Genomic DNA, 15,212 nt, shown 5'->3' on the forward strand with positions numbered 1-15,212 from the left:
TGAAGGCTCAACACCTTTCCTCTCTGATGTAATGATTCAGATTGTGGCCTTGGATGCCTCAGCCCCAGAGCAATATAGAAATGTAGACATCTGGGGGCCCTGAAGCTTTGCAGTTGGAAGCCAACATCACAGCAGACTTAGCAACAGCAGACCTGAATAGATGTGAGACCCACTCCTGAGAAAGGAGTATAACAAATTAGAAAATATGAACAGGGTCCCCAACATATGAACCATTGACTTTCGTAAATAAAAACCTCAGCAATGGCTTGTAAAGATTCTCAATGTGAATTGTGTATCAGTTAAGCTCATCATGCTGGCAGAAGAGACTTCGGTTAATAAAAATGAGGCACTGAAAGTAGAAAAAGCAAGGCCACACAGCTAGTAAGGTCAACAGATATCACCTGGGCCATTAGCTTCTTTTTCCTTGTTCAACATCTTCACAGACATTGCAAAATTGGGGAGACATGGGTAATTGCTGGGCACAAAAGTTGGTAGACAGAGAAAAGAAAAATAAAGATGGAAAGAGCTAATAAATTCCACGAATCCAAAAGCAAACAATCAAAGTCAATGTGTATGGCCCAAAATAAGTTGCATATTTGGAAGAAATGGAATTTAGCTACCACTCTGTCTGAATCCAAATTTGAGACCAAAGTCAACTGGGAGACACGCAGAACACAAATGCATTCTGATTGTTCTTGCCTGTCTCTCATCCCCCGTACGAGCAGTTGAATTCATCAGCTTGTTAACAGTGGCTTGGAGAAACGTGATATCTTGAAAATTTCCAGAACAGTGTTGGCAATTGTCCCTTCACAAATTACCCTAGAAGCCATTTCTTACTGGGTTTATGCTCTAGTTTTCTTTGTCCAATTTAGTGACCATGTGTCCCTTTAAAAATTTTTCAGAATATCACTCTTGACACTTTTCCTTTACATTAGACAATGATAAAGTCCTGAAAAGATGTCTGCCTCCCAAGAACTGGATTTGACTGGGCTGGTGATGAGAGAAGGAAACTGTTTCCTTCATGCAGCTGGTATGTGGATGGTATGGAGGGTGACAGTGGGAGGGTCAGGACTCACTACCAAACAATCTCTGGCAATGCTTCTTCAGGGCTAAGGCTGGTGAGTCCTGCTTCTGAAGAAGGTCTCAGGCACACATCTGCTCTTCTCAAGCAACCTTCAGGCCCACCAAGTGACAAAGAGACAAAGCTGAAGGAAAATGCTACTTACGTAGAGAGTAACTCTTTTCAAGGCACTAATCCAGTGTGCTCCTGAAGGAAGCATTAACCCCACATCATTCCCTTTAGCTGTGCCTTCATAGAGTAGTCACTATCTACTTAAAATATGGCCACTTTCTATACAGCAGAAGGAAGAAATGTTCATAATGAACATAACACGATGCTTTGCTCTCAAGTCTCAATATCACTCTACAGAGTTAGTAAATGTCACCAGTATAGTTCAGTCAATAAATTCACTTATTCTGAAATAAGTAGACATTTCAGTAGAAGGTATACACGTGTATCCTGAAAAGTGAAACCAACACATATTAGCTATCTATTGCTGCATAAGAAATTATCCCCAAACACAGCAAATTAAAATAACAAGTATTTATTATCTCACAGTGTCTGAAGGTCATGAATCACGGCACAGGTCAGCAGGGTGCATCTGTCTCAGGGTCTCACCAGGCTGCACCAGCTGGGTCTACAGTCTTTTCACACCTTAACTGGGGGAGGATCTGAGACCAAGCTCACTGACAAGAGGCCTGTTGGCAGGCCTCATGGCCTTGATGTCTGTTGGCTGGACACACAAGTTCCTTGCCACATGGGCCTCTCCATGAGGTTACTCATAGTACAGCAGCTTATTTTCCCCAGAGCAAGGGCTGCAAGAAGGAGCAAAAGAGGGAAGAGCAATGTGGAAGTCACAGTGTTTTATAATCTAATCTGAGGTGACAAACCCACCATGTTTTTTCCTATTCTATTCATAGAAGCCATTAAGACCAGCCCAGACTCAAAGGGAGAGGATTATATAAGGGCATGAACACTCACAGGCAGGGATCATTGAGGCCATTTTAGAGGCTGCCTATCACACAACACAATTCCTTCTCCCCATATTAAATAATACTGAGATGGGGCATGCTTCCCCTACATTAAACAACACCTAGAACAAACAAATATTACTTAGAGGCTTGCACCAGGAAACACCTGCTCCTGGAAGGTAAGAGTGTAAACTAAGATAGCTTACTCAGCAAGACTAAAATCTTGCTCATCAAGGTTTCTTCAAGACCCTCACCTCAGTAGGTTTAGTAAGAGCTTTGCATGACCAACAGATTTTTCTGTGGGTCTTCTGAGATGTCAAGAGTGGACAATTTCAAGTATAAGTGATTATTTCAGTTTCTTATTACCCGTGAAATGTTGACCTACTGTCACTGTAGAATGACAAATGATTTTAATCAAATTCTTTTTGAAAGAAAAAGGAAGTAAAATTATAATTAACCTCTTCAAGAAAAAGTACTGTGGCTTGCTATACATTCAACTGTTAAAGCTAGATCATCTTACTTAGAAGTATACACTGGACACTTTATGACTAGCAAAAAGTCCAATCTAATGTCCATATTTTCTTCACATCATTCTGTTCTTTCCTAATTATTTATCAGTGTTGGGGATTTTGCTGCCCTTCCCTACCATCACAAGAACAGGGAAGTTGTAGAACTTCTGAACTCTCACTTTTTCCACGCAGGCAAAAATTTCACTAGATCCATACAAAATAAAATTCTCTCACATTTCAAAATGTTAACTTGGTGTTTCAGTGTTTTTAAGCTATTTGTAATATTAATATATTTAGAATCCTTCCTGACATTTTTAAAATGAAATTTAAAGCACCAAGCTCTATTCTGTGTCCAGTGTCAGAAGCAAACATCCCTGTGACTCACAGCACTTATCTCCAAGGCTCTTAATTAAAATGAAAATGTTTCATGGGGTGGGGTGTTTTGTTGTTGGTGGTAGCCCATGAAAATTAATGGTGTTATTCATGTGGAAATTATAGATGATACTTAGAATTCTCACATGACTGTAATCCAAAACACAAAATAATTTGACGTCTTTCAGATTGCATCTTGTATTTAGATTTGTTTCAGGATATTCATCTTTACTTAATAGCAGGTTTTCCTCCACTCTGAGCTGCAGTGTTTAGTGGTAATGATGGAGAAACTATTTTTAATATTTTAAAAAGTCATCCTTACATGCACTATTTATCTTGTAATTATGATTAATGATGTTAATCTGATGTCCAATTGAATTTATGAATTTTTAAATTTGGTTTTACTGTTTAAACAGCCACGTAGGCCACCTTGCTAAAATAGTACCCACACAATTAGCCATGGGGAATTGAGAACTTTTACCTTATCTGTAGATGATGAAGCATTCAATAGGTTAAAAAAAATTACACATTCCAAATTTTTAACTTTTAAAATATATGTAGATAGATGGAAACCTGGTTCTTTATCTCAAAGTGGGGACTTTTGATTAAATAACCATATACTAAAGAAAGGTTTCATTTGGTTAGAGTAACTTTAGACCATCCTAAGATAATTTCCCTTTCATTTGAGATCAAAACCATGCTCTTAAAGCTCAGAATACAAACCCACTGAGAATTTGGGACCTAGCCAACACTTTTAATGAAAATCACTATATTTTCTCAAGTCCTAGGGTATTTTACTCCTTGCATTCTAATGAGTAATTGGTACCACTACCAACCCATTAATCATACATATGGCTGCTTTAATAAGTAATTTTTCTGTGAATATAGCTTAAAGACTATGATTGAAATGAAAATGCCCCTGATTTATCAGCTTATTGATATTCTTGATGAATTAATTCAAGCCCCATGTCTTCATGTATTTGGGATTGGTTTCACAAAATAAATTATATCATTTTTCATAAATGTTTGTACTTTTTTATGTTCAATATTCAATCTGATCAAGCATTACAGTGTGAAATATTAAGATCCAGTGAAAAGTCTGATGTCAACATGTAACAGAATAAATCATTTTAAATAAATCATTTTATTTTTACATGAATCACTGTTGATTTACAAATATGCCTCTAGACAGTGTGTTACATAGATATTTAATGTCTGCATGTGCATAATTCCTTCAACTACAGAAAACCTGCCCTGCCAGCCTTCAGTCATTCTGGTTTCCAACTGAGGAATTTGATAATCAAAAGAAAAAAATCAAGTTCTAAGCCTATTTCTTTCGAGAACTGAGGTTCGAAAAGACAAAAACTCTTCTTTTTTTTCTCTGCAGGCTGATATTTATCTGCCTAACCACCACCACCAGGAGGAGAAGGAATTGGTTAAGAAATGACCAACTTTCCATTACAATTTCTTCCAGTGCCAACTTCCCAAAGGTATTTTACCTGTCCAAACCATAATTCTGAATCTAAATCACTATTTTTAATCTAATGATTTTTAAATTCATTTTAAAATTCAAAGAAGTAAAACTTTGAGAAAAAAGGTTTGAACAATCAAAAAAGTACGTGCTATAAGCAGTAAAATCCTTCCTAGCACACTCCCTTCTCCTTTCCCTTTCCATGGTGGTAGTCGACCTTATTTGTTTTTAAAGCTTTCAGACATTTTGAAATTCATTTTGAAATTTTATATACATATATATATGAGCAGCATTTTTAGTACTAGCAAAAGATTGGGGAAAAGCTTAATGTCCATTACTAGGAGACTAATACATGATTCATCCATATAATAAAATTCTCTGAGGCCACAAGAGACAAGTCAGGAAACTTTTAGGTATAAATATGGCAAGGTCTCAAATATACTGTCAAATGAAAAAAGCAAGGTACAGGACACTGTGTAAAGTATGCATCCATTTTTTAAAAATGTATGAAAATATTTCTGAAAAGATTAAAAAGATAAAACAAACTTGATAACCTTCAGGAAAAGGAATCAAGTGTCTGAGACAGAGGTGGGAAAGAGTCTCAACACAGATAAGCTTTTGTACATTTTTAATTTAAGTAAGTAAATAAAATTCAAATTTTAATTAATAAACACATTTTAATTGTGAAAAATTTAAGTTCTGTATTATGGCTTGTTTTTTACATTAATGGAATTTCACTATATGTATTATTCTGCATTATGCTTTTTTTTTTTTTTTTTCGGTATGCGGGCCTCTCACTGTTGTGGCCTCTCCCGTTGCGGAGCACAGGCTCCGGACGCGCAGGCCTAGCGGCCATGGCTCACGGGCTTAGTTGCTCCGCGGCATGTGGGATCTTCCCGGACCAGGGCACGAACCCGTGTCTCCTGCATCAGCAGGCGGATTCTCAACCACTGCACCACCAGGGAAACCCTGCATTATGCTTTTTCTCACTTAACATTTCTTATAGATTTTTTCTTTTCAATACTTAGGAAACTACTGAATTCTTTTTTAAAGCTATATATTATTCCAACACAGATAAACCAAAGTTTATTTTTATTTATTTATTTATTTATTTATTTTTATTTTTTTTGCAGTAGGCGGGCCTGTCACTGCTGTGGTCTCTCCCGTTGCGGAGCAGAAGCTCCGGACGCACAGACCCAGCGGCCACGGCTCACAGGCCCAGCCGCTTTGCGGCATGCAGGATCCTCCCAGACGGGGGCACGAACCCGTGTCCCCTGCATCGGCAGATGGACTCTCAACCACTGTGCCACCAGCAAAGCCCCAAAGTTTATTTTTAAATTCTTCTATTAATACACTAAATCACTGGGTTGCAGGCCAGTCAATAAATGCTTCATGGCGCAATTTAATTAAGCTCTCTTAATTTACTATTAACACTTCCTTTGGTCTATTACTAGACAATAAATATAAAAAACAAATATGTTCAACCTTACTAATAATCAAACAAATGAAAATTAAAATAGCAATGGGAGGAATTCACTGCTTGCAAAAAAATCCATTGCTTGTGAATAACAGGGCATCATCTTACATTTCTAGTAAGATATAAAATGGTAGTTTGCAAAGCAATTTGGTAATTTGATTGAAAGCATTAACATGCATATATTTTTCTTCCATTAATTCCATGTCCATGAATTATTTTTAATTAAGCAATTGGACAAATTAGCCAAAATAAATGTGCAGTTTTTATTACATCATTTTCATGAAAGTAAAAAAAAAATGAAGACAATGAGAATATCTAATCATAACAGGTGATCAGTTAATTTATTATGATATGTCCATATAATAAAATACATTAAGCCATTTAAAACAAAGCTGTGGAGAATTATTTATTGAAATTGTTAAAAGAAAATCTGATTGCAAACAGTATATAAATCATTACCTCATTCTGAGAAAACAGTATATTTGAATAGAAAAATATCCTGAAGGAATATATCCCCCAAACATTAAACAGCAATTTTTGCCCAAAATTGGAAGCACAGGTAATCTTTTATTACTTTCCTAATAAATATTTTATAATTTTTCTGAAATCAGCATGCATCACTTGTAATATACCACTAACATGTATTATAAAGAAGTAAAACAAGGCTCAGTAATTGTTTAGTCATCAAACTCTATCTACCATAAGCTGTAACATATCAAAGACCAAAGCATAGAAATAATGGATTCGATAACCTTCTACAATTGCATTTTAACACCTAAAACTTGCAACTTTTTGTGTATGGTGCCCTTGGTTGAAAAACATTGTTTAAAATTATAGCCACCTCCAATAAAGATGTTAAAAATATATATATATATATGTATATATATATATAGCCACTAAAAGGTACAAACTTTCAGTTACAAGACTAAGTTCTGGGGATCTAATGTACAGTACAGTGAATATAGTTAATTATACTGTATTACAGACTTAAATTTATTAAGAGAGTAGATCTTAAATGTTCACACCATGAAAAGAAAATGGTAATTATGTGACATGATGGAGGTGTTAGATATGGTAGTAATCATTTTTGCAATATATAAATGTATCAAATCAACACATTTTTCACCTTAAATGTATACAATGTTATATGTCAATTATATGTCTATAAAGCTGGAAAAAATAAAGTAAAATAAAGCTGCAGTTGGGGAGTGGACAATGAATCCACCTCTAACTAAGAATTAGACTCAGTAGTCATTACTATACTCCTTGATGTATATAAATGACAAGACCTATTTTCTTGAAATAATCTGTATTTGATCTGGCAAAAGTAGAAAGCAACTCTTAGAACTTCAGAATATCATATATGCACAGCTAGTACCATGGAAAAAAGTGTCTGAATGAGTAAGAAGAATGTGGGCAATACTGAAGGAAGAACTCTATGTGTGAGGCTTACCCCTAAGTAACCAGTATGACATTTTTCTTTGTAAATATTCTTTGATGCTCTGTGAAGCATTTTATAGGAACCCCCTGCACCCCAACCTCACCCTAATAGCGCTCAGAACAGAGCTTTTATCGCACCATGTTTATTACTTGTGTAAACACATTTCTCCCCATGGACTTCATGTGGAGTCTGTGAAGAGGCCCTGTGATGTGACATGGCTTTGTGCTAAATATTCTCTGAAGGCTTTGTTTTTGCTGTCTAGTTACACTGTTTTTGTGTGGGGCCTTAGATAGATTGAAAAATCATGTCCCCAGCTGGAATCTTCCCTTTACAATACATTTTTCAGGGAAAAACTGTAACTTACAAACAGTATAGATCATAGGATCAGTAGGATACCAATATCTTTAAAGAGCATAGATAATCTCTATAAAAGGACACCTTGCTATTCAAATCCGATCTCTGTTAGGGGGAGTTTACACAGCAATTTCTAATAACAAGGCATTCTTAGTTATCCAAAATCTATTTAGCAGCAGCAGTTTGGTTAGTGGAATTATCAGGAAATGTATCCAAATCTATTGGTCTCCAGAGTTCAAATAGGGAACATTCAAAATTTAATTAAATATTGGATGTTACATCTTAATCGTAAACGTTCAAGATGCAATTTCAGGAGATGAGGTGATTTTTACTTTCTTCTCTATTCCCTCTATGTTCTAGAAATTTTCTAAATCAAACTTGAGTGTTTCATTTTCTAAGAAAAGATTTTGAGTAGTGACTCACATTTCAATATTTCTTTAAGGGGAAAAGATCTAAGTCAGTTCAATGTGAATTCTCTGACTGACCCTCGGAGTGTTGCTCATTCAACATAAAAAGTATTACACAGTGAGAGGCATCTTCTTGATCAAAATAAGCTTTGCAATCATCTGAATGAGAAAGAGAAATTCTAAGAAATGTGTTTTCTAACTGCCCCAAACAATTCTGCACAACTCTAAATAAAATTCATCATCTTCTTTACTTACTATATTAAAGCCAATAAAATTTTGAAGGAAAAAAATCATCTGTAATGAAATAGGAAGGAAAATTATTTTTCTCATAACGACTATGTCTTTTAGTCAGGTCGCTGTGAATTCAATAAAACCAATCTATTTTTGCTTCGTCTGCCTTGTTGAGATCAATTCTTCAATTGCAAATGCAATAAAAAAGTTTTAAATGTCCGAATTAAAATCAATATAATTTATTCCAGAATCCACTCCCATTTTCTTGAAATGATGTACCTAAGGTCTTTGGAGAATCTCTGCATGCCCATTGATATGAGTGTAAAAACAAAGCATATTCTAAATAGAGCGAAGTAAATACAACAGTAGCAGCAAAAATAATGAGACATTTATTGTCTGTGGTAGGTGGGGTATTATGAGAGGCAATAGAAATGCAAATGCCTGAGATGTGAATGTGTAAGACATGAATCCTATGTCTCAAAATCTTATATGCTCATGTATAGGTCAGACGGAGTCTTTGCACAAAAATATATCATTTGGGGCTTAGGGCAGATCATTATAATAATGATCCCATAATGAGTCACATTCTCTGTGCCCATGCTCCACTGTCATTCCTTCTATCAAGAGGCCAAGTCTATTCAGCTACTCAGTTGAATTCTGGCAAGTCTTGTGCCTTTCTTTAACCAGTAGAATCTGGCAAATGTGACTTTGTGCATGTTCCAGTCTGTGTCTTAAAAGGCCTTGCAGCTCCTGCTCTCACCCTTTTAAGCTCTGAGATCACCATACCTGAATAAATTAAAGAATATAAGATGAAAGAATGTGTAGAGAAAGAGGCTCAGGCGCCCCAGCTGCCACAAGGGAGCCACCCAGACCACGCACAGAAAACAGAATTGCCTGATCACCCACCAGTCCAGACGAAGAATACATGGGTTTTGATTTCAGCTACTTTGTTTTGAGGGTAGTTTGTTAGGCAGCAATAAGTAAAGTACTGCTTCAGCTATTTATTCATCCAACCAATATGTACGGAGTGCAAACTATATGCCAATTATCAGCAATGGACAAACAGGTGAACATCAACAATGGTCCCTTTTTCCAAGGAGTTTATGTTCTAGTACTTGAGGATAGGGAAGGGAAAGACCAATGATTTAAAAATAGTAAAATAAATAATAATTTTACATACAAAGAGATGATGGCTGTGAGAAAAACAAAGCAGGATAAAGAGATGGAGAGTGACCAAGGTGAGCAGGGGAGCAAAGAAGATGGTCAGAGAAGGCTTCTCAGGTTTGATGATGTTTAATCAGAAACCTGAATGTTGAGAAGAAGCAAGCCAGGCCCCCCAAAAATATGTAAGGGAACAGCTTTCTATCAATAAATGCTATCTATCAACACACATGGGGAACATCAAGGTCAGGGGCAGGAGGGCAATGACTACTGGTGGATGGCTGAAGTTGAGTTCTGAGAAACAGGGGCTGAAAAGATCTTGTGGGACCTTGTGCACCATAGGAAGGTCTGTTATATTTGAAGTAGTGAGGATCTTCTTCACTTTTAACATTTAGTTATGCAGAGACACAAATATCCATTGCTATAAAATGATTCAACCAACATAGCAACAGACTCTCCTCTTTACCCCTAAGGCCAGCCCACTGTAACGGCCATTTTGCCCCTTGATTTAAAAATAAAATCTAGGGGGACTTCCCTGGTGACACAGTGATTAAGACTCCACGCTCCCAGAAAAGGGAACCCTGTTGCATGTTTGGTGGGAATGTAAATTGATACAGCCACGATGGAGAACAGTATGGACGTTCCTTATAAAACTAAAAACATAACTACCATACGACCCAGCAATCCCACTACTGGGCATATACCCTGAGAAAACCATAATTCAAAAAGAGTCATGTACCAAAATGTTCATTGCAGCTCTATTTACAATAGCCAGGACATGGAAGCAACCTAAGTGTCCATCGACAGATGAATGGATAAAGAAGATGTGGCACATATATACAATGGAATATTACTCAGCCATAAAAAGAAATGAAACTGAGTTATTTGTAGTGAGGTGGATGGACCTAGAGTCTGTCATACAGAGTGAAGTAAGTCAGAAAGAGAAAAACAAATACATATATACGGAATCTAAAAGAAACCAAAAAAATGGTTCTGAAGAACCTAGGGACAGGATGGGAATAAAGACACAGATGTAGAGAATGGACTTGAGGACATGGGAGAAGGAAGGGTAAGCTGGGATGAAGTGAGAGAGTGGCATGGACAGATATACACTACCAAATGTAAAATAGATAGCTAGTGGGAAGCAGCCGCGTAGCACAGGGAGACCAGCTCGGTGCTTTGTGACCACCTAGAGGGGTGGGATAGGGAGGGTGGGAGGGAGATGCAAGAGGGAGGGGTTGTGGGGATGTATCTATACATAAAGCTGATTCACTTTATTATACAGCATAAACTAACACACATTGTAAAGCAATTATATTCCAATAAAGATGTTAAAAAAAAAAAAAAAAAAGACTCCACGCTCCCAATGCAGGGGACCCAGGTTTGATCCCTGGTCAGGGAAATAGATCCCACATGCATGCCGCAAGTAAGGAGCCTGCCTGCTGCAACTAAGACCCGGTGCAACTAAATAAATAAATAAATGAAGTAAATATTAAATAAATAAATAAATAATGAAAATAAAATCTGGGACTATTCTGGAGGTCAAGTGGGTTGACTCTGTGCTTCCACCGCAGGGGGAATGGGTTCGATCCCTGGTCAGAAAACTAAGATCCCATGTGCCACACAGCAGGGCCAAAAAACAAAAACTAAAAATAAAATCTGCATTATTTGAGCTTTAGAAATTGTCTATTTCATGGATTCACATGTGATAAGCAAAAATTCACTGCTGGGAGGCATGTCTTCAAAGTAACTTGTTTTTAACCCAGGAATCCCTGACACTGGAGGGAAAATTGGGGTCCACAGATTAGGAGCTTAGAAAGCACATATTGTGAGGACAGCTCTAAAACTGAAGAAGCTGTCACTTGGCCAGAAACTCAGAGGGAAAGCTTAGCCAAGCAACAAAAGCCTTTTCAGGACTCTTCACACCATGCAGTTGAAACAGTGGTTGATTTTATAGCTAATAAGGCATTAAACTGAATCTCTTAAGCTTTCCATATTGAAAGTAATTGTAAATTGAATTTGCTAAAACAATAACTTAAAGAGGCAAGACTTGAATGTTGTCGGAGCAAAGCAAATGATGATGCAGAATTTAAAGAGCCACTGAAACAAGTGTCTTCAAGTACTTTATTGATCTGCCAGAAGCAGCTGCTGTCAACCCTGAGCTTTGCTTAGCAAGTGGAATTATTGTGCATTGATTATGCATCATGTAGTCAGGCTATTAGACTCCAGCTCCAGGTGGGCTGGTCATTTGCATTTCAACACTTTGACTCAATAGAAATAATGTGCCTTGGAAAGAACAGAGAGATAGCATCTCCCCTGGGCTCGGGGCTTCGTTCCATGGCTTGTAAAGCAACACTCCAATCTCTGCCTTCCTCTTTGCATGGTGTTCCCCAGACCTGGGTGTCTGCCTCTAAATATCCACTTTGCATAAGGATACCAGTCATACTGAATGAGAGCCCTCCTGTTGGTCTCATTTTAACTTGATTACCTCTGTAAGGACTCTATTTCCAAATAAGGTACTAGGGGTTAGGACTCCAGCCAAAGAATTTGGGGGGAGGGGAGACACAATTCAAGCCCTAACAGTGATAGTCCAAAAGGGTAGGGAATGGCTTAGTATTCTCAGTCTTGGCTGTGTCTCACCATCTCCTGGCAAGCTTTGAAAAATAGCTTGTTCCCACTTTCAATGGCTTTGATTTGATTGGTCTGGGTTAGGGGCCCAGGCATAAGTATAGTGAAGAAGCATCTTAGGTGGTTCTAAAGTGGAGCCAGGATTGAAAACTATTCACTAAATATCTCATCTAGTAGAATATTGAAGAATAGGGGACACTCATTCAGTACGGAAACTCAAAAATAGATCAATTATTTTAAGCACCATGAGGGCAGAGACTATCTGCTCTGATCACCAACACATCCCTAGGACTTATCAATGTCTAGCCTGTGGTGGCTGTCCCATTAATATTAACACAAGAATGCATAATTGAATACATTCAATATATTCACTGAGTATTATATGTTAAGCATTACAGTGAGCACTGAAGAAATGTAAATTGTTTTGAGTAATTTAATGAGTGAATGAAGGAATGAGATTATACCCAATGTTCTCTTCCAGTCTACTTATAATATGAAATGGGGTGTTACAGTATAGGAATCAGTATTTTGAGTATGCTGGAACAAATCCGCTCTAACAAAAATATTTATCTTAACTCAACTAAACAGCCTGCCTTTTGCCTGGAAAATTTTGTGGGGTTTTGTTTTCTTTCTTTTTTCTTTTCGTAATGGCTCTTACACAACTAGACCTTGGGGCCATCCTCTTTTACTGAGGATATAAATGCTTATGTAACAGGTGATGTACTCTTTATTGACACATTTCAGTATCACTGCATAATGTTTAAGAGTTGGCACTACTCTGTAGGAGAGAAAGACAGTATACACTCACAAAATTATCATAAGAAATTCTTTCATTCAAAATAATACCATTCAGATGCCATTGCCAATGGAGTAATACAATCTAAGATATAGATATCAGGGTTTATCCTTCACAGCATTAATCAGAGATCGACTAGAATAAAGAGATGAGCAATTAATTACCTGTTGAATCTGATCAGTTTTGATAACTAGACTGGACAGTAGTTTTAGCCCAGTGAAAAAGCTTCTTTAGCTTTTTTGTTTTTTAAATAGCTCTAGGAATTATGGTGAACTTAATTCACTTGTTTGTTTATCCACCCATCCAACCAGGTCTGCTATTAACCCATACAATAGCCCCTATGGAAGTTGCAAAAAGGGGTTTTCCTTGGTAAACAGTTATAAAATAGCTGCCCCTCCTTAGGGCTGCTACAGACCTACATCAGGGTACACACCATGGCAAGCTGGATTTTAGTGCACTGCCTCTTAGCTAGATGTTTTTGTGTATGAAGCTAATCATCATATAAAGAAGCCCTGAATCTAACAAACATCTATGAAGAACCTACCATGTGCCAGGACTGGGCTGGGCTCTGGAGACACAAAAATGACTGAGATATGGCCCTGTCCCTCTGGAAGTCCACAGTCCACTCGGGCAGACCCAAGCCAAATGAATAACTTAGGATAATGTACACAGTCAGGTCAAGAGTCCTCTTGAGGAATGCAACCAAGGCGTCATAGAGGAGGGAATATTGGAAATGGGTCCTCAAAGATGAGTAGGAGTTTATCACAGGAAAAACTAACAAACAAACCAAAAACAAAAGCAGAGAGTGAATAGTAAATGCCAATGTGTGATCACAGTAAGATATAATCAGGGGAAACCAAACAGTCCTAGAGAGCCAGGAAAAAAAATTGTGTGTGATGGGAATATTTGTGAAATTAGCCGGGAAATGTACATTGGCGATAGATAACTCAGATTAGTTGGATAATAGATAAAGATGGATCTATTCATTTAAGAGAGGGGAAAAGATCTGGGTAACCAGAGTAATGTTAGGAAGCAAGGAGGCTTAAGCAAACCAGCACTGGGAGGAAATGCACTTGTTTATCTCTGAAAACGGGAAATTTCCACTATCACATGGCTTCCGCTCTTTAAGCCACGTTTTTGAATTACTTGGTTTATTATATGAATGGATTTTCAAATGTCTCATGTTGTATTTCATTTAAATTATGTTTTCACTAAAAAGAAACTGAGGCATCAACCCAGAGCTGTGAAGCCATTTTGGTTTTAATTTTTAAATTCAAGGTACAGGATAATTTTCCAATATTCTTTCTTTTGCAAATAAAGAAACTAAACCTGTGACTTCTTCTGTCAGCATTGCTGATGGGGTAATGATGCTGTTAATCCTGGGGTATGCATTGCTTTGCCCTGAAGCCAGCAAATACTTTTCAATAAAGCTGGCATACACCCCTCTGAGTCTTTGGCTTATAACCATCTTTTGTCTTCTTCCCTGTTTGACCTCTGCACAGCAGTGAAAGGTTGTAATAATTAACAAACCCAGTTTATGGTTAGTATCAATTTGACATTACATGGTATCATAACAATTTGTGACTGCCCAGTTTCTATGAAATTTCAAATTTGATCACTTTTTGGTAAGGTTGTCAGTCTATATTCTTTTTCCTTTTTTAGTTGCTTATATTTCCCTAGTGCCTTCAGGCTCTGTAAGTTCCTACTCAGCTAAAATAACATGGAATTTAATTTGAAAAATCCAGTGGAGTTTAACTATAAATTATTCTGTGTTATATTCAAAGCCTAGAGGTTTTGAAATTGATCATATCAGCAATGTGTGGCTCTAATTGCATTAGGTTATTTGATAATGTTCTAACATAACAATTTTCGAAGAGTGTTGCTTGAAAGATATTTCTTTGGAATGAATGGAAGCATGAAGCATTGAACGCAAAAGCAAAAGGAAACTGTCAGATTTTAAATCAGTTATGGACATACATAGGGCCAAATTAATTGCCTTGTCATACTATACAATTGACATATATCATGGCAACTCTATGGATTGGGAGACTTTGAGCATTAATCATTTTTTACCATAATTCTGCTTTGCCATATAAAAATATTTGCACAACATTTTGTGAACTCCTTGAGAGTAAGTTAAACAGGGCTCACCTTTGTATCTCCAGTATTTGGTCTATGTCCAGTACATACTAGGTATTCAAAACACATTTAACAAGCAAATGAACAATAGTGATAACCTCTTCCTATATACCAAACTCTATGCAGAATGTTTTCTGTGAATTTGCTCATTAATTCTTCACAATAACACCATGAAGTCATTACCTTTGTTAATTT

The sequence above is a fragment of the Kogia breviceps genome, chromosome 10 (genome assembly GCF_026419965.1).
Source record: "Kogia breviceps isolate mKogBre1 chromosome 10, mKogBre1 haplotype 1, whole genome shotgun sequence".
In the NCBI taxonomy this organism is placed as follows: Eukaryota; Metazoa; Chordata; class Mammalia; order Artiodactyla; family Physeteridae; genus Kogia; species Kogia breviceps.